Source organism: Tympanuchus pallidicinctus, unplaced genomic scaffold (assembly GCF_026119805.1).
Source record: "Tympanuchus pallidicinctus isolate F22 unplaced genomic scaffold, pur_lepc_1.0 scaffold13, whole genome shotgun sequence".
In the NCBI taxonomy this organism is placed as follows: Eukaryota; Metazoa; Chordata; class Aves; order Galliformes; family Phasianidae; genus Tympanuchus; species Tympanuchus pallidicinctus.
In genome coordinates this window covers 7723998-7743669 of record NW_026294648.1, presented here as the reverse complement: position 1 = coordinate 7743669, position 19672 = coordinate 7723998, and the positions used below count along the sequence as shown (strand labels likewise).

At 42.2% G+C, this 19672-nt stretch overlaps 1 protein-coding gene across 1 annotated transcript in view; it reads right to left on the bottom strand.

Annotated features, from left to right (window-relative positions):
• Positions 1–14029: 14029 nt before the first annotated feature.
• CUNH8orf48 (chromosome unknown C8orf48 homolog) overlaps positions 14030–19672 on the bottom strand; it is a 58946-nt gene continuing 53303 nt past the window's right edge. Inside the window, exons 8-9 of the transcript XR_008204130.1 lie at positions 14710–14791; positions 14030–14046 (exon numbers count right to left, since the gene is read on the bottom strand). The gene's annotated coding sequence lies outside the window, so the exon portion shown is untranslated. The remainder of the gene's footprint in view (positions 14047–14709; positions 14792–19672) is intronic.

Sequence of the window (19672 nt, the reverse complement as noted above, 5' to 3'; positions counted from 1 at the left end):
TTATTTACAAAAGCACCTGCCTTTCTGGGCATGCTGTAGCCTGTAGGTATCCAATACCCCTGTGCTGAAGCACCTGCCTTGAATTAAAAGAAATCTATCCTATCTTTTGCTCAGGTTTTAGCCCCTTCTGCCTTGTAACAAGATCAGAGTGTACCAGTTATTAAAACCTAACACAATAATAGCCAGCAATGCTTTTGTTGCCTCAGCTGTTTGTAAGATGAAATACTGGCACTTTCCCACAAGGCTTTATCCTTTCTGAAATCCTGCTCAGCAGTCTAGACTGACAGACATTGGGCCCCAGAGGAATTGCAACTGAGACTACATGCAAATGCTCCAGCACTAACACAGCCTGCTCATTCTGTGATAACGCACACCACTGCCCTGATGCCCAGATGTCCCAGGAGCCCTGCGTGATGCTGAGTCTGAGGTGCTGTGTTCCATACAACTGAAGAAAAGGAAAGAGGACAAATATTTGAACCACTTCTGTGACCACAAAAACCAAAGCAGCGACTGAATTCCTGGGAGGTCCATGTTGAAGAAGGCTCATTTCAACAACTGAGAAGAATGCATTTTCCAATTTCTCAGTGCAGAAAGCCTGCTATATCCACCCACCTTCTTAAGTGCACTGAGTGGTCTGCACTGAGCTCTTTATTTCCGCAGCCATCTTACTATCAGAATCTGTGCTAGAAGGTCACAGCGAATTCAGGTAAAGCCACAGATCTTCCTTGCAGATACACCTTGTCACCCAAGGCAAAAACATCTCAGCTCACATCTCACAGCTGAGCAGTAGCAGCCCAAGTTGAGCGATCATCTCAGCTGGTGTACTTTGTCACCTTGATGTGTGCTTGCAGAAGGAAGCCACCCTGGGCATAGGGTTTATTAGTGCATGCAGACTCACTGCTGGTTCTCACACTGCACTGGAACCAGCTATCACTTATCCAGCCCCCTCCTACTTTCCTTTTCCTGCCAGCATTAAAATTGCCGGATTGGCATTTTCAGCATGACCCTGCCAAGATGAATTTGAACTACACACACATCTGTCTTCTTCACATCAGGGTGAATCTTCTTTCATTGCTCCCAGAGTTGTTAATCCTGCTCCTCTGGGATGGTACCAGGATGGTTTTTTCTTGAGGATAATCAGGCTGTCCAACAGGATTCTAGAAAGGACATGCAGTTCCTGATGCATTTTTACTTTCCATATTTGTTTGTAATTGGTTAATTTAGTCCCACTGGAGCAGGAAATGGATAGTTAAGAGTTCAAGGACAATTCTGGTATTTTGTTTTTAAATGGCATTTATAGGTGATAATTAATCAGAAGCATATTTCAGAACTTACAATTAGGAGGAGGAGTCTTAAAGATAAAACAAACAAACCTTACAGGAAGGAACTGGAGAGAGCAGGAGAGAGAAATGAGCATTCATTCATTCATTCCTCACAGTAAACCGTTAACACAGCTGTTCAGATAACCAAACTGGGGGCCATAATAAATAAGGTAGTGCCACAGGATACCCCTCAAAGGGCCAAACAGCTACAGAAGGCAGATCCCACCAGCATCTCTTCAGCCATGAGAGTATCCTGCTGCTAGCATAATCTCAGGAACTGGACTAGATTACATCTGAAGGTCCCTTCCACCTCAAACGATTCTATGATTCTATGATTCTAGACTGGAGTATATAAGAACAGACACATACATGAAACCAGAGTGCAGCACATCAATGAAATGCCTTTGAAAGGAGAGAAGAAAGAAGTTTCTTGCCATGTCAGTCTTCCTTCCTCAATCCTACTGCAAGTAGAAACTCTAATGAAATGCAACACCTTCTGGGAAGAGCAGCACAAAACAACTGTTACTGTAACATAAGGGAAGGAAAACACTAGGGACCTCCAGTGTGACTACAACAGACATCAAAACTAGATGTATTAAGCAGCTATGTCTACAGGAAGCGAGAGACCATAATTTACCATCTCACCTGAAAAACAATTTTCAGCAGTATAAGGCTGCTAGCAGCAAAGTGCCTTGCTAGTTTATTGGTAAATCACAGGAGAGCATCTTCAAATGAAGCATCAGTGACAGGCAGTGATTTCTGCACAATCCTGTGCTCACAGCTTGGAAAATTTTCTGGGTGTCCCAGCAGAATAAACAAGATAAAGAGAGAGTGATTCAAGTAATGAGTAATAAAAAGGCCTAGGAAAGACTGCCTGATCATGGACAAATGTGATATTGGCAAGAATTAATGAGAGTGGCAAGACAGAAAGGAGCTGATGGTAAAAAGAGCATGAATGCGTGACAGTTCAGATCTAAGAAGATTTAAAGTTTCCAATTCCACTTTGGAAGTCCCAGATTTTATTTCATTTATTTTAAAATGAGCACCTGAGCATTCGGATGTGAGTTCAGCTTTTAGTATCACCAGAGGCAAAGAAGACTCAGGGTTAGAGTTATTCAGACAGAGCCTAACACAACTTCAGACAGCATTCAGTCTGAAATTCACCTGCTCCACCATGTGAGAAAATATTCGTGGTGGGACTGGATTAAATTGAATCCTCCAAAAAGAAAAGCCATTTATACTGAGAACAGCCTCTCTCTAAGCAGAGAATCAGAGGAAAATTCTGGCTGAAGCCAGGCAGTGTAGTCCAGGACCAGCTTTCTGTTTTAATTAATGGGGCAGCTTCACAAGCCCTGTGGTCATTAGCATCCCCCAGCAATTCCTACAGGACCTGCAACCAGATGCCAGTGTGTGGGAGAATGAAACACAGTATTGGCACTGGGAAGCATTCCTGATCTATTTTTTTTTAATTTTCAATTTTTAAATTACATAAAAACTTTAACCATGACAAAGTCATCCCTGGGATAGACAGCACATAAACCATCCCCAGAAAGGAATTTCCTCCCAGGTTGGGTATTAGGAAGAATTTCTTCGTAGAAGGAGTGATGAGGTATAGGAACAGGCTGCCCAGGGAGTCACCATCCCTGAAAAGGGTCAGTGTGGCAGTGAGGGACATGGTTAGTGGGCATTGTGGTGTTGGGTTGATGGTTGGACTAGATGATCTTAGTAGTCTTTCCAACCTTAAGGATTCTACAAATCCTGCTGCAAAAGTATTATAGCTTCATGAATAAAGCACAGGGAGGGAATAAGAAATGTTCTTCCAGCACAACTGAACCCAAAGTGGACCGAAGTGTTTCTGGCTCCCAGGCTACATCTCTGTAAGTCAGATCCAAGAGTAGCACCAGCACTATTTTCACTCGCACAACCTGAAGATAACATTCTTCTCTCTTCACTCTTCAGCCATGAAAATCAGTGCACCTTGAATATTTGGGGTGCTGAGCCATACCACGTCAGCCCTTCTTGCAAGCCACCAAGAGGAGAGTACCAAGGACTCTTCTGTGCTCTGTGTCACACACAGGCAGGCAATGATTACCCAGGTTTTATCCCAGTTGCAGAAGGTGGAAGCTTGCTATTCCCAGCCACATTTATTTATTGCTTTACTGTGGTCTCCATGGAAACAAGTCATGATATTAGAAGCTGAAAGAAGGAGGTCGAGAGGTCTGCAGGAGCTGCTGGGAGCCAGTGGCACAGAGCAGAACAAATGCTAAAACTAGAAAAGTGTAATTTCTCTGCAAAGAGCAATGAAATAAGTGGCAGGAGAGTTGAAAAGTACTAAATGTGAGAGGCCTGAACTTAATACCACTTCAATTATTTAACAAGATTGTCTCATCTATGTATTTGGATGAGTATGATCATACTGCAGGACCGCTGAGGTCGTCTCATCACTGCTTACAGACAGCGTCAGCTTATTGTAGCTCTGCACCCACTGGGCACCTTTGAATTACTTTTTATCAGCCTTCCCTACAAGAGATGAATAAGGAATAAAAGCCCTGAAGCCAGACACTTGGAGTTGTGCTTTATCCTACAGAAATCAGTGACACCAGGTGAGCCCAGAAGTAGTTCTAAACAAATAAACACAGAGAACAGAAGTAACAGAAACACAGCTAGCAGATGCATGCCATGTGGGCCTGCATCTCCATTCAGAGACGGTTTTGCAAGGGACTACAGCCAGACTGTACAATTAGAACAGTACTGACAAACTCTCTTAAGCTATCAAAATGCCTAAATTGAGAAAAGCATGAAATCTCCTCCCCTATCTATTCTATAAATTAGAGAAATATTAAACTAAAAGCGTATTTCAGACAAGGACCACAGGAGATGGTAGGGCACTACAGCGTGACCACTGGTCTTTCCTCCCGCCCCCCAGCATTTTACATTTCACTTAGAGAATATCCATCATCCACTCCCCAGGATAAATGCATACAACTTTTTTTTCACCCTAGAGGACAAACCATTTGAATTGTTTCATTTCCTTTATAACAAAGACCATAACCTACATCCTTGATACAACCCCTCGTCTGAGTTGCAGAATAGAGGGCAAGCCCAACCAAAAACAATGGTCGTATGAAGTAATTGCAATGCCTGGACAAGGTTTCCTGTAATTAATCACTGGCATAATTAAAAACAAAAATCCACTTCCAGCCTTGCTTCAAATAAGCTTGTTGCAGGCTTTTGTCTGCCACACTGAAGAGTGAATCAAGTTTTGTCTCCTTGTGTGCACTGCTGTCGAATCACCCATGACCTCTGTTGGCCACGTTCAATACATTCAGTTTCCGGAGTCTTTTGGTAGAAGACCAAAGCCCACCTGAAGGAAAAGCTTGCTGCTATATTTCGCAGAATAAATGTATGACAGCCACAGATATTTTAAATATGTATTTGTTCATTTTGCCTGTGCTTCAGAAAGGCTATTCCCATTACACTGAATTGAAAAGTGTTTCCACAATTACTGGGCAAACATCTGAATTCTCTAAGATGGAAAATTGCTAGTGATCTCACAGAGGGCCAGAAAGACTCTCAATCTTTAAGAAAGGACAGATTATTTCCCAGTACTGCAGTGCCAGGTTATTCCAAATATTCTGCTGCTACAAAATCAGCACTGGAACCACAAGTTCAGAGAAGATGTCAGAGGAACTTCTGAGGGGCTGCCTATGAGACAATTTCATTTTATATTTTAATTTAATTTGGAACAACATGCAAGATTTCCAGGATGCATATATAACATCAGTGCAAAGTGGTTTGTTTATTTGTCTTCTGGCCAAAAAAAAACCAGGTGCTCTTACTGAGAATATCTTCAATATAAAGAATTGTAAGTGCACTCCACAAACATAGAAGCGATGAAGCCAATACTCATCAGCTTATCTTTAAGAATCTACAATCTAGAAGGTTACAGAGAACAATTGAGAGTTGCCACAGAAAATGCTGTGGCAAGTATTCATCTGCCAGAGTTCATGGTATCATCTGTGTGTGATGAAAGGGCCTCAGCCTTATGGGAAAGTCCCATAGAGTTTATTGAGAGACATAATCCAGCTGACCCTTTCAAATGATTCCCGAGAGTTCTGTGCCAGATGAGATTTATACCACCTTCATTCCCTGTCCCTCTCACACCAACTGTATGCACTCTTTGTGGAGATGAGCCAGGGAGGCTGGAACATAAATATGCCCAGAGGCAGCACATCCATATTGCCCTATCAGAAAGAACAAAGAAAGAAATCGGAACTAATTAGTATCGCAATGTGTCTGAGGCTGGATTTAGCATCATTCAGCAACCACAGGCAGTGAAGGAATGAAGAAAAATGGAGCCAATTTGTGGCTCAGTATTTATTAGCATTTAGATAATATGCCCCATCCATCATAGAAAAGGCATGTTTCAGAAGTACCAATGCTTGTGCGTTCCGAGTGCCCAGAACCCTTGTAAATCGCATTCCTCTGATCCTGCTGAGAATAAAACACATTCATCCAGAAGCACTGCTGGAGGAGGACATTTTTTCCTTGTGATGGAAATAAAGACTGATGATACAAAGGAGTCATAAAAGCAAGAGGCTGCAGATTAAGATAGAAGCAATCCACTCCTTCCCAGTGAGGCGCGTGTGTGATTTACAAACTGCCAAACACAGCCATGGGATTAAAATGGGAACAAAATCCCAGTCGACATTGACAGAGGGGATCAAAAAGCACCCAAAATCTGCAGCCAAGTTTGCTGCTCTGCAACACAGCTGTTATTTTACATAAGAGGAAGGGAGACCTGAGATTATGGAAAGGGGCAGGAGAGGTTCTGGAAAAGAAACTATTAAAAGTGACAGCAAAAAAAGTTTGATTCCTTTGTTTATCTTGCAGGTGAGTAATTGCAGGCAGCACCAGTTCACAAAGGGCTGAACAAGAAAGATATCCATTTCCAGATGTTGCAACCAGCCGCCCTCCAAATCTCAAGCATCCTGGATGAGCACTATGTGTGCCTTTCTCAGTGCAGTTTCATTTCTACAGGGCCATCACTTTGTAAGAGACAGATTCTTCCATCGTTTATTGCTCAGTGTAGAGGAGACAGAGACACAGGTTCACAACCTTATTGCAGTCTTGGAAAACATGTTGTATTTCTCCATTTTTCAAGTTTATTCTCCTGGCATTCCAAGACCAGACTCCCAGAAATCTCATCAATGCGTGACTCAGTGAAAGCTTAAGCATATGACTGGACTCAAAGAAATAGAAAATTAAGCCCACACATAAACACACTGCTAAAGCAAGGCTTATAAAAACTAGAACACCAAATGAGTCTTTTTCTGCAGACTTCCGCTCTGCTAAAGTTTTAATGATATCTGACTTTTCATCCCACTTCACCATGGGAGACTTATCAAAAATCTTGGAGAGATTCTAGGAAGAGTAACTTCTTGCCTTCATTTAAGAAGGTAAATTGTTCTGGGTCCTGAGTGGTAGTCAGTTTGAAAACAGTCAGGTTGTTCAGTACATTAGCAGTTGTTAACTAAAACAAACGCAACAAAGCAAAGCAACACATTTCATAATGAGCATCCATCTGCAAGGAATGTAAGTCAGTAATGGTGGTTGTTAACACAAGGGTGACTCTGGACTTCTGTTCCTAGCATAACAGCTCAAGTTTTTGTTTATTTATTTGTATAATCTTTGAGAGCACAGGCAAGTCAAAGGATCCATTTCTGAGTAAAATGGTGGTTCCTGGGCTGTTAGCAGTGGATACAAATCCACAGTAATGCTGACAGAGGAATTGACTCATAAAACACGTTTGACAAACAGATGAGCTTCAAACTCTCCAGTAGCTCAGGACTATAATGAGCAAGGAGTTTAGTAAATAAGAACATTTTAATTCAGGAATGTGCAATTGATATCAGTGCCACTCATCCACGATCCTGAAAACACTGATATGCTGAACGAGAAGTTGTGTTTCTTGAGATTTCTGTGCCAGCAAATACTGGAGATAAAGTAAGCTTAAAATAACAGTAAGTTGCAATTGCATACAACTGTTTCTAGAAAATTCAGTATTTTCTCATTTCCTCCTCACCATGTACATGCACACTCATAAGGTTACATAATTTAAAGCCACGGAGTGCCACTGATTTCATTTATATGTACATCTACCCCATAATCACCTTGCCATCATTCCCAGCATCTCAGCAGAAACATCTCTGCTGAGATCAAAACTCACTTTGCAGATAAATTTCCTTCTCAGCAGGCAGTACAGACCACTGCCAGCCCTCCAGCCCATTGCCCTGCTCCCTTGAGCTCTCTGCAGGCTCAAGCTGCTCCTCCTGCCTGGGCTCAGACCCATGGCAGCCACACACATGCTGTTCTTACCTGGAGCAGCAGCACATCACTATCAGAACCCAGCCTGCATCCTCTGCTTTCCATTCACTTCATAGCGGGCAGACACCTGCAGCCTACATGTAGCAGCCTGAAAGAGGCAATGAAATGAGAAATACGTATTAAAAATGAAGCTGTGTGTGAGGACAGTGCAATGTATCAGCACACTTTGACAAGAGGCCAAAGCCCTAGACTTAAAATACCCTTAAATCCATGCCACCTGACTACCTGCACTTTCTGAAACATCAGCATTTTGACATCAGCACAACCTGACAGAATCAGCTCCTCCCAGTAAAGATGGCTGCTGCAAGGAATCAAGATTGCTGCCTGTCAACCACCAGTGCTACTGGCCTCGTGTGGACTGGTAAACTTGGCCTGTTTTCCTAAATGTGTAATAAATAATGTACCACCTGTACCAGTGCAGGAGTGATTTCTCTGTCACTGGCCAACCTTCTCTACCAGCCTGTTCTAGCCTGCAGGATTACCCAAAAAGCCCAGCCAGACATGTGGCTGAACTGCTGTGCCCATCTCAAACACTGGCCATTTGACACTTGAGAGCGTGGCACCTTGCAACTCCTACAATAAAGGATATGAGTATAAAGAACAAAAAAACAGAGCCTTACTGCAACAGGCTTTCCCCAGGGAGGCACAACTTCTCAACTGCTCCCAACTGACTGTAACAAAACCTTGAGAAAAGGGGACAGGGAGGAGAAGGCTGCCTGATTCCTTCAGTACAGTTCCCAGAGACAGCTTCAGTCACACAAACGGTATGAAGTGTACTCAAAGAAATACAATAAACTAAACACACATAGGTTTAGACAGCGCTTGGAAACAGAGAACACTATGCAGGTAATGATACAGCTTTCATAAAGTTAGCATATCGCCCTCTTCTTCAGTCTTTGCCATCCCACGTTACGACACAGCCCAGGATTAAAACTAAACAGGAGATGACATTTCAGGCACTGTAATGGAACCTTACCTTTTTACTGCCACCAAAACAGCTGCATTTCTTTAAAAAACAGAAAACCTCTACTAATCCTAACCAGCAGGCAAAACAGCTGAACCAAACAAATGACTAGCAGCTCACCCATTGCCAGCAACAGACAGTACAGGAGGGGGCTTGTGGGAATGAGTGTCCGTCCTAAATCCTCCTGAAAACTCAATGAATTGGTAACGTCAGTGGCATCTTTGTTCATGGTCATGGGACAGAGGTGAAGGTACGTCCATGGCTGGTCCTGCTGAGCACACCAGGAGGAGCCATCACCACTGCTACCTTCACTTCCATCCAACGCCTCCCTCATCTTCTTTCTGCCTCTCCCTTTGCTGTCGCTCTCTCTGAATATATTTTTGCATTGTTGCTACTTCTGGCTCAGTGTCTGCCTTCTGCTAACTTTTCTGCTTTGCTGATTACAGATCGTTGGATTCACACCTGTGGCTCCACAGTCTCTCCGCCTGCCCTACACAAGCAGCCACCCACACAGCCACAAGTGAGTGACATCTCAGAGTGACAAGTCCTACAAGATCGGCACAACATTCTGGGTATCTGTGCCCAGAAAGCCTGAATTGTGCAAGACAGGACACGAAAGAGAGCTGAGCGATTTGCTCAATGTTGTAGCATATCAACCTGACTGGATGCAAATCTGAAGCATTTTGCATCTTGTTTGAAAATCCTAAAACTCTGTTGTAGCCCCCATGCTTTCTTACCCCATGGCCTGAGCTCTGTGACACCACTGCAGGGCAGATGAGGTCGGGCTCACCAGAGTGCTCAGCCTGCATCCACGCAGACAGGAAGGCCCTGCTGACCCAAGCTCACATCCAAAATACACAAGGGCTGCTCCAAAAGCAATGCCTCCTATTTTATGATGTTGGCCCATGATGTTAGAGGTGGATGTTGCTGGTATGGCAGCAGAGGTTAAACCTTCCTGGCAATATTTTGATACATTTTGCTGCCATGCAACAGACAGCAGCAGAGGGGCAGTCTGGCAAAATGGTGCCTGACGTGGAAGTGTGTTTGAAGCAAAGGTGTTTGTCATTCAGTTCCTCAGTGTGAAAAAAATGGCACCCATTGATGTTCATGGACATGTGCTGAACATTTATGGATACCAACAATGGATGTGAGCACAGTGAGGTGGTGGGTGGTGAAACACTGTGAAACAGTGGCTCTTATTCATTACTGGTGAAAATGCACAGCTAATGGTGGTGACTGTGAAAACTGAGGATTTGCTCTATCAAATAGTTGTTGTGCCCTTTGTATCTGTTGTAGTTTCCATGGAAATAAATAGGAGGCATTACTTTTGGAGCAATCTACATAGTATAGATTGACCAGCTGTCCCTGATATGAATCTAAGTGAACACAAAAAAAGGTTCTTCTCTTCTTTGTTATGAACAAGGTTATGTCTTCCTGCACAAAAAGACCGTGCTGCTAGTGATGAAGGACACTGCAAGACTTTACTGCAGAACTACAGCAATCTCATATGACGGATCATTTTTCCAAAATTTATCTAGCATGCATTAAAGAAATCTGACAGGCATATCATTTAAGCTACTGGCTGGTACTGTCCATACACCTGCAGCACTGCTGAGCCAAAATCACATTCATAACATGCTTCCCAGCTCTATTTCTATTCAACAGGAGCTGCAGATTATTATTTCAAGGAAGGTTCATGGTTCTTCTCAAATTACTGTATTTTTACTGGCACACAAGCAAAAGTGCAAAGCAGAATTGAGACTCTCTAAAGAAAATAGCAGGAAAGGCCCCATTGGGGAATGCAGGAGCCATTCAAGGTCTTCTCAAGATTAATAGCATTTTTATGGAGATTCAGTTGCCTGCCTTTCTGCTCATGCTTTCAAATAGGAAGCTGCAGCAACTTAACCTAAAATCAAATGAAGCTACTTATATGCATAAAGTTAACTAACCACTTAATTAGCTTCCTAGTCAGTCTTTTTTCCTAAAATAAAAGGGAGGGAGGCATTCATGTTCATTTGTCTCACAATTTAAATCCTTTTTTAAAGGAAAGATTGATATTTTGCTTTCTATTCAAGGCAAAGAGATCTGGTGTATGCAAGCTTGCTGTCCTCTAAAAAAAATTTAATGCTCATCAAAATCCTCCTGTATTTTAGTATGCCTCTCTGAGCATCTCATTTCTTAGCTAACAGTGCCATGCACCATGGGTAGATAGAACACGTTCTTGCACTGCAGTGTCTTCCTGCCACTGACAAAGAGACAACATGAATAATAAGAAGTGAGACGTTAAGAAGAAAATGGAGGCAGACAGCCTCTCTGCAGAGTATTGCTTAAGGAGAAATCAGTTATTTCATATGCTTTGTTAAGAGGTGGCATCCCTACCACTTTACACACCTCTTCCCTTCCTCAGCTACCTTATCCCTTGTAATAAACTTCACAGCTAATAGTGAGTAATCTTTTTCCTTTCCCAAGCACAGCATCCCAAGGTTGCTCAGCCAGGGCACTGATATATGCTTACACTCCTCAAACCTGTAAAATCTCTCAGGCTCGCTTTGCTCTGTGCAGACATTTCAATCACTGGTATCTGCTTCCTTATATTTAGATGAGCTGTCAAGGTATAATTATGTTATCACTGTTTTCAGAGGTAGAAGCGAAGTTTTGGAGAACCTCTGTGACTGTTCATCTTCAACGCTTTCATTATGTGTTTCAGCACAAAGCATCTCCTCTGCTTCTGCCCTCCCCTCAAAACATCCACAGTCATAGTAGGGAACTGCTGGAAAATCAGTGTTTTTCACTGACTGACACTAGGACTAAAGCAGTATGAACAAGGTTTCTTTCTTCCTGAGCAAGTACCAACAATTCATCATGTTTGGGAAGTTGCAGCCTGCATGAATTCCAAATTTCATGTTTTTCTCTGCCTTCTGATTAAACTCTATATTTTAATTACTAGACTTCTCCACAAGTATCTGGGAATCTCTCTCAGGTCTGAAACATTGCCCTAACGTGGTCAGTGAAATACTAAGATTTTTTTAAAAGGAGCCTGGTGCAGCTAGACTTCCAGGAGATTGGAAGTCTTACTTAATGCTCTACTGTGCAGATAGAGGAATAAGCTATCACGGAGGCTCTTGCATACACATTCCCAACTTTCCTTTTGTGTCTTTTTCTTTCCTCATCCAAATACATTCCAGTATCTCTCCTGGGTCATTAAAACATCCAGACACATGGACAGGAGGTAAGGAGTGAGAACTATCTCATCTTGTAAACACAGTGATGGGTAGCTGATACTCGTAAGCCCAGATCCTATTGCTGAAACCCCTTATACACTTCAGAATTAATACTAAGGGTCTTGGATTAGTTTGAAGAGAAGCAGACTTAGGTGGAAAAGAAAAAAAAAGAATAAAAGCAAGCAGAGACTTAGCTGCGAACCCAGTTTTTGCCTCACCTACAAAGCCTAATCCTTCTGCAGAGCTCAGTGGAACTACTCCTTTACAGGGTAGCAAGAAGAGAATTTAGCACTAAGTAAGCTGCAATCTGGGTTATGGGTATAGTTACACAGTTCAATGAGGCTAACGTGATGTAGTAACACCACATAAGGTAATTAGGATTAAATGGTAGCAGCATTCTCACTGCATTGTGACTGCAGCCAAGCAGCACTCCATCCATGTTAAGCTACAGCATATTGCAATGGAGCAGCAATTGCATCTTACACTGATGGCTACCTGCAAGAAGAAACCTTCAATTGCAAATAAATTAAAAAGTTACCTTTCCTCTTTCTATTATGTTAGAGCACCATGTAAGTTCTGCAAGAATTATACACGGGAAAAGTTTAACACGCCTTTTCTGCCATGACTTTTGCTAGCCAAAGATAACAGGCAGAGGTGCCACAGCCTTCTGTCCCCACATTTCTGTGTGGCAGCAGACACAGACAGGCAGAGGGCTGATGCAGACATCTGTGTCACATCTCTGATGAGATCTGACAACGTTAACGAGATTCGGGAATGACTAGTCATGGTGAAAGATCAGAAATGGCTCTGCTTCACCCCTGAATCCTGGCAGCAGCAGATGTGTGAGTGGCATATCAGAATGGGAGGAGGAAAGATAAAAAAAACAGGGCAAGAGAAAAAGCTAATTACAATCTGCAGCCAATTTAGAACATGTCTCTTGAACTCACTATCAGCACCGTGATCTCATTTTTCATCCACCACATAGTGCCTGATAAACACTGACACTCTGTTATTAACATACTGCCATCTAGTATCTATTAATGCGTGTTAGAGCCCTTTATGTGGTGGTATTTTCCCCTCTATCTGCATCTATTTTTATTTATTTATTTGTTTGCTCCTGTGGTCAGATGAGAATCAAACAGCAGGAGTTTCTTGCTAACTCCTTTTAACATCTCTGATAAGGTAATCTGGGATCCTAACGGCACATCCTAAACGTAGATTCAAAAGCAGACAATCACTAATGGCTTCCTGCAAGCAGTGGAGATTCTGCTCTTTCCAAAGGCTTTAAAGTTCCCTGCGGTGGACTGAGCAGTTTGGTCTTCTGATACAGAAAATCTGTCAATCATCTCAGTCAGTGCCCTCTCTAAGCAAGGCACTTCATAAGCCACATGACCAGCCAGACAAGACATGGAGCAGGGAGAGGAAACAAGTGGCTTAGATCTCTATGGCATTATTAGGCACAGGGATGGGAGCCAACATGCTCAGACGTGGGCTGTTTTTCTCCCTACTCTTCACCTTTGCCTGAAAGGGAATATCTCAACAAAGGGAAACTTTAGTAAGAGTTTAATCAAAGCTTCAGGCAAAAGGGCTGGAAGTCTGTTGTGTCTGCTAAAAGACTGACAGAACTTTAAGGTCTGTTGTCTGGCAGTGCTAGCACTACATTCTGGACTCATTATCAGGCTAAAACAGAGGACCCCATTCTACAAAATGCAGGGCTGGGAAAGAGAAGAGAATCAGTCCTGGGGACTCTTCTGTAAATTAGATGCCCTTGTTTGCTGTTGGCTTTTTTAGTCCACACACATTGCCTTTCCTCTTATGTGTGCTTGTTGCTCTGTCTGCGTTCGGCAAAGACACAATCCAATGCTTTTCTTTCTCTGCAAAAATGATCATCAAATGAAAGACAAGGTTCCTTCAGGCAGGATGTCTGTAAGAATCAAAGGGAGACAGCTGATTTTCTCAAGCTGGTGTTGGAAGCAGAGAAAAAGAAGACAATCCTTGGAAGAAACATTGCTTTGACTTCTGCACCTACCCCTCAGCAGGGAGCCATGCTGTCCAACAACAGCAAGAGGGCTGAGACCAGGAGGGAGGAAGGCTGCCAGCTCTGTGAAGGATGATGTCTGGCTCCGTGTCTGCCCTCCGCTCCAGCTCAAGACTGGTATATGTGACACAAAAAGCAGGACAGGGTATCAGCTATTTGCAGGACTCATTGTCTACTGAGAAGCACAAGGAAGTATGTGGCCAGTCTCAGACCAGTATGTAGTGAACAAAACTCCCACTCACATCTCAAACCGTGGGTCTCAGTGTTTGTGGCTGTCCTGTTCACATGCTCATCTGAGCAGCATGCACAGTGGATACGGAGGGATTTGTGATAAGGAAGCTTGTTACACAAGGTATATTTTCTTCCCCCATGAGTTCAATAATTCCAGTGGAGAGAGAGGAGCAAAAGAGGAAAGTGGAAAATAAAAGAGGCAGGTAGGTTGAGACATGCTCAATTGTGAGCAAAAAAATTTGTGAGGAAATAAAAGCTACAAGCAAAACTGTCTTTCAGGATTTGATCAATTCCTGTCTGTGAATCTGACTGAATCTATCAAAAGGATCAAATCTCATCTTGGTACGTAAATTTCCGAGGTTTGTAGGAGCTACTTCATTTACACCATTGGTAAATATGCTCATTATGAAAGACTGGAAATGCCCAAGCACAGAAGTAATTGCACAGCAACTTTCGTTACTATAGGCAAAGCTGGTTCCTTGAGATCAATGTTTCTGAGACTACTAGTATCACAGAATATCACAAATCAATTACAGAAAGTCGTACCTTCTCTGCCAGACTTGTGGACAGCTGTAGGATAGGGTTCTTTGTGTGGGGTGTGCTCTCTGGTATTCCCTGCAGCCTTGTACTATAAGAACAGATTAGCAGAAAACAGAAAAATTAATGGAAAGCAATTGCCACATTCAGTTCATGTTCCCCATTAAAAAGTAAGCTAATGATAGAAAAAGCTGGCAATGATATCTAACCTCAAGACAGAAGTCCTCTGGAAGAAGATCTGATCAGGTAATTAAGGGGTATATAATAATATAAATAGGCAAAAGGGCTAATTAACATTTGTAGAATCAACCTCCATTCTGCTGTTTTCTGATTGCCAAGTTCTTCAATTTCCAGCCTTTTTAATACGAGTTTAATGTGACTTTTTGTGTACAAATAAGAGCTTTCTTATTAGCTGTGCCTTGTCTAGTCTCTTACTTGCATGCCTGCCTGGATTGAGTCACAGTACAATGAGTCTCTTGCCTACTGAAGTCATGTAATTATCTCAGGATCTTAAATTAAAAATAGAGCTCTTGTAAACCTCTCTGCTCTGAAGAAAAGTGTAAGTAGGCAAATCCAGAATTACCACTGTATTTGTGCCTGTGGAGAGACCAAAACAACAGTTTTTAAAGGCATCAAATGTCTTGTGTATCCTAATAGAAAACTAATTATTCTGGCAACTCTTTCAACACCATCCCATTAGGGAACTCTGCCATCCCAGCGGATATTTATGGGAGTAAGTGCTTGGAGAAATCTTGCTGATGACCATGTTATTACTTCTGCTTCTTCTGAAGATAAATCTCCCTGATCTTCCTGGTGAATAAATGAACCCAGTGCTCAGAAGCACTTTGGGCCTTGCCTTGATCCCCTAGCATGCTTTTCTGAGTCAGGATTTCCATGTGCCATCTGTTAATTTATGCCCCCGCTCCTCTGTCCTTGCTTTATGCTTTGTGGCCATTAAGGGACTGAGAAACTGCTTGAACTCCTGCTAAATGCAGGTTCAAACAGTGTGCCTGTTTGTAGAAGAGGGCATAACTATTTGCAGTGTTCTTTGGTGGCTCCTACCTCCAGCATTGTTCTCTGGAGTGTCTGAGCACTCAGCAGCATCAAGAGCAAAGAACTGCAAAGAGACAGGCTGCAGATGAGAGATTTCCAGTTATTTTTTAAGCCATCTCACATACAGGCAGTTCATGTTTATGGAATATGGCACAGGAGTTATCTTAAAACCAAAGTGCTTCAGCTATGCATATCATGGACAAATCTGAAGTGAACCATACCCTCTATCTCCTTCCTTCCACAGCCATTTCTGTGGCAATCAGAGAAAGCATTTCCTACAGGAACAGTTCATATGAAATTTGTAAATCTCCCCTTGGGCAGGAAACATCCATTTCCCCTTCTACCTGTCATTCTTTTTCCTTTATTGAATCAATAAGGCATGAAATTTGGCAGCCTATAAGAAAAAAATGAGCTGTTCATGTCAAAGAGAGCCTGGATGGATTAAAAAACCCACATTGTTAGAATCTAGATCCAGCTAATAAGAATTAAAATAAATAGAAACAGAATCTAAATGTAAATGAACATTACATCACCACTAGCATTTAAGCTCATTTTCAAATACAGAATTAGAAACAAATTTAACTTGCAGAAACGTGCAGTGTGTTCACACACACTGCACTACTCTGAGGACACAGGTCTGAATATTTTGTCTGTAGCTTCTGTCTCCAAATAAAACACAGATGGAAATTCATACTGGACAAGGAGGAAGGGGGATTCTGCAGAAGGGGCAGATCCCTACTTTCTGGTCAAAGGAGAATAACAATTAACAAGCTCTTGCTTCCCTGCCCTTACTTGTAAGCTGTTGCAATATGACAGCCAGTGTGTCTGAGTCAGCCTTGCCCCTTTGGGATGTAGTCTGAATCTCCTGAGTGGCTGTTTCTGTGCTTCCAGCCATCAGTACAAGTTCTCCATCTGCTCAGATGAGGGATGCCTCTTTCTGCCATGCATTTACACCACGAAGCCCCTTCTCTCCAACGATCTGTTGAGTGTAATTTCCCTGAAATAATTAGCAGGGGGGCAGTGCTGTTTCTATGGGACAATCCTGGTCTAATCAAAGGCAGCCAGTGGGTTAGCTGCTGAATGAACACTTTCCAGCTGGGTGGTGAGGTACTCCTCCGTTTCATGAGGCAGCTGAATGTCACCCCACTGTGTCCTGCCTTCAGGAATGACAGCTGATTCCTTGCTTGGCTTGCCTCTGTACAGCCTGAAAGTTCTCATCTCTTACCTCCAGAGATCATTGTTCAAATACCCGTATTTTCCTCATTACATAAGGAAAGAAATTGCTGGTAGTTGCTCTCAGCTAATATTATCAGTAGGTCACTGCAGCTTTTCTCAGTGTCTTCAAGCTGTAAGGGCATTTTTCAAAGATACTCATCCAGTTCTGTGCTCTGACTGCAAACCTGATGAATGTAATTTTTCTCTACTCAAAGGTGAGCCATTCTGCTCAACTATAAGCATGGGGTCTGTCAGTTAGATGAAGATGCAGTGATTATATCTGAATCTGCTTCTTTTGAGCATGACTGTGTCTCACACTGCCTATTAAAGAGCAAAGTTTAACATTACTCTCACTCCCACTAATCCTTTTGTGTAATGTCACATTACGTATTTGCTTCTACAGCTATTTTTGTAGTTCGAGGTCTTAACTTGCATCTTCCAGCTTCCATTGCCTTTGAAACTGCATCACATTCAGCAGTACAGATTTCTTCTGTATTAGCACACAAATACACCGAATTAATTTTTTTCTCTCACTGAAATTACAACACCTATATATTTCTTTCCTTGGGGACACACCTTTGCTCAGAAATTTTTCAAGTTTAGGAAGACATGGCATAAAAAGGGGGAAAGAATTTCTCCCTCCACTTGCTGCCACTGTAATGAGGCTGCAGACAGACCCCATCCAGATCCTAGGACTCTGAAATCCCTTACTAGCCTTTATTCTGTCTGGATGCTTTCATTAGGATGTCACATATGTTTCATTAGGATGTGTCACACAATAATCAGCAGGAAGGTCCTGTTTATTGCTAGCTTGTTTGAAGAACATACAGTCCTAGTGAAGTGGGATCTAATTACTGGGGTTTTAATGAAAAACTACTATGAACCATGCATGGGAAATAAAGGCCTCGTTGGCCGCACCGCTGTTTGTGTATCATCAAAATATTTTGCTGAAATACACGATTAATTTTAATCAACTTCATATTCTTAGCAATTATCTTTGAAATTCTACAGCTCACTGTGACGACTGAACAATACCTGCTTACGAGTTGTTGATCTCCACCGACAGAGACTTGTTCCTAGCACTCCACAGCTGCTAATGCCACTCTTCAAATTCACTCTTGAAGAGTAGGAAACGTATTCAGTTGTCAGGTTCAACTCAAATGGCAGATACACATCAAGGCATTTCCTCCATTTACTGTTCTAAACAGGTATATTTTCACTGGAGAACAAATCTGCTTTGTGTCTGCTAGCTTCAGTTCAATTTGCTCAACATCAAGCAGATTAAATGTGAAAGTATACAATTTAATTCTAGCAAAGGAAAAGGAAAAGGCTAGGATCTTAATTATTTAATGAGAAAGAAGATTACAGAAAGAGAAACAAAAACAAAAATGCAATTTTAGTATCAAATTTCTTTCCCAGCTGACATCTCAAATCCTTGAGGCATGCACTAACCATACAAACTCCTGGCACAATTTGCAAACTGCAAATACAACCTGGGTACTCTTAAGAGAAAGACCTTAACTTCTGTGAAACTGGACACCTCCACAAAAAAAAAGAAACCTGCTCAATTTTTCTCCTTTCTTTTGTTCAAAGTAGCATTCCCAAACATTTACATTCTTAGCCTGACACATAATTTCCATTTTCTGGAGCAGAATGGCTCCTCTCTTTCAGGACATCTGGAGTGAAACTTCCAAGTTACCATTCAATGGCACTCCTCTCATTTAAGCTCATTTATTCTGCCTTAAATGGCCTTTGGCACACCGCAACATTTCGAAGGCTGTCATGATATAAATCATAACAAGCACAACTCTGATAACATTATTCAGCAATTCCACTAATCTCATATGACAGTTTTGGCAAAAATCGTATCACAGAAAGATTTAGGTTTCTCAGGAAGAGCATAAGATAGAATATTAGTAAGATGGATGACAGAGGAGGTTTCTAGAGATGCTTTGTCCAACACTTTTCTTTGTTCTCGGTCACTTTCAGAAGTTCATCATATTAATATTTCATAGTCTTGAGTCCCACGGGTCAACACTCTTTGTTTATGAAAGGCTTCTGCTTGGAAAATATGTCAGCTTCACCTTAGGGAAAGCAAATGTCTAACTGAAAAAAGAGCTATAGGAAAGGATTCACTGGATGTGCTCACAGCTCGTCTCCAGCATTTTGTCCAGATGCTTGTCTCAAGCACTCTGTCTCCAGCACTGGAGAGTGCTTCAGAAGTACAGATGCTTGGGAATTCGGCAGTTTTGGAATGATCAGCACATGAAGATGAGTAACATCTAAGGCTTAACAAGGCACAATCACCACGTGTCTCCCCCTGGAGAAGGCTGTTCTGCAGTGATACTGGGTGCTTTCTGCTGTGATCACCATCATCTTTCACCACATCTTTTAATTCTGCTGCCTGATTTCAGAGCCATCTCTTTTCTCTCCACAGAATAACGCTCAGGCCACTGAATCTTTAGCACTTACAGACACTGTGTACCACAGGGAGGAGCACTGCATGGCTCTAAATTCAGATCAACCCTTGTGGATACTGAGACATACAGAAAGACTGCAGATCAGCAGCACATGTGGTGCACATATGGTTAAATAGGCTGGACTTTTGGGCAACTTATAGCTATGTAGCCTAACAGTTAAGGAGGCATGGACTTCCTGGTGACACATCATGGGATTAATCAATTATTTTTATAAAATGTTTATA